The 1,138-nt window shown below is 37.9% G+C and overlaps 1 protein-coding gene across 1 annotated transcript in view; it reads left to right on the top strand.

Moving 5' to 3' along the window:
* Positions 1–630: 630 nt before the first annotated feature.
* Positions 631–1,138, top strand: part of LOC119590791 (pectinesterase inhibitor 10-like) — a gene marked incomplete in the record, with an annotated part of 4,496 nt that continues 3,988 nt past the window's right edge. The window contains 1 exon segment of the mRNA XM_037939504.1: positions 631–990.

Raw genomic sequence — 1,138 nt, 5'->3', positions numbered from 1 at the left:
TGCGCGCAACATCTGTATATTAATGTGAATTTAGTTGAAATTTATTGACCTTAGATTACTTACAGAGCTTCTTTAAACGAAGAATATTAATCACTTGAAGATCTGAAGACATACCGAAGAAAATCATTCGTTCTGTGATTTCTAAATCTATAATGTGAGAAAGAGACTGTGAGATTAAATATACGAGATTTTGGCAATAGTATTAAATATATTGTACGTTTAATTCAGTTTAAACCTTTCTGAATACGACGTTTTCAAATTTAGACCCGCGTATCACATGAAGAACACAGATGTGTACCAAAGCTTAACAGCATCATGTTACAAACATATGCATAGCTCTAAACATAATAAAAAAGTCCATCTTGTACCTTATCAATAAATGGTTATTTAGCAAGAGTACGTGAAATGAAAGCGAAACGTACCTTATCTAATAAAAAAGCAAGTCTGACACTGAATCAAATATATAGATATAATATTTTTTATGCTGAGGCTTTGTTCACAGGAGCCTGATTAAAGTTTCAGGTGGACTGTAAACATATAGATGCGATAGTTAAGTTGGCAAGTTGTGTTAGTAGCACACAACAAAGAACTCAGAGCAAGGCAGACATGGAAGCTTGATCTTGATACAAAACCATCAGGCAACCTCCAGATCATCAAAACACAATATAGATGTGTTTCTGCAATGCTTGGCTTATTTCACTAAACAGAAAAATAGACATAAATCCAAGTCATCCGAGGTGAAAAACGCGTAATTCAGTGGAGAGAAGCAGCAACTCTGGGCCGGATGGAAAAGGCAGCGCATCCGCTTAGCTAAGACGAGCGACAAACTTTCGAAGGCCGTGTGAGTCTCCCTTCATCCACGCTCGCTGAAACGGGGAGTCTGAGACGAAACATTTGTCTGGTGGAAAAGATTTTAGTGAAACATGAGGAACAGTTAGTGGTGTAAACGAACGTGTCTGTGTTTGGACCGACAGCTGTTGAGGTGGCAAGGTAAGTCTCGCTTGCAATGACGTAATGACAAGAGTTTCTGTCTCGCGATCTTTAAATCTACCATTCAAGTGAGAAAATGAACAAATACTGGAATATCTACCTTGAATCAGAAGACATGGTTAGCTCAGGAGTCTGGAGAAAAAACTCG

Source organism: Penaeus monodon, chromosome 27, assembly GCF_015228065.2.
Source record: "Penaeus monodon isolate SGIC_2016 chromosome 27, NSTDA_Pmon_1, whole genome shotgun sequence".
Lineage (NCBI taxonomy): Eukaryota > Metazoa > Arthropoda > Malacostraca > Decapoda > Penaeidae > Penaeus > Penaeus monodon.
This window is presented reverse-complemented; position numbering and strand designations above follow the sequence as displayed.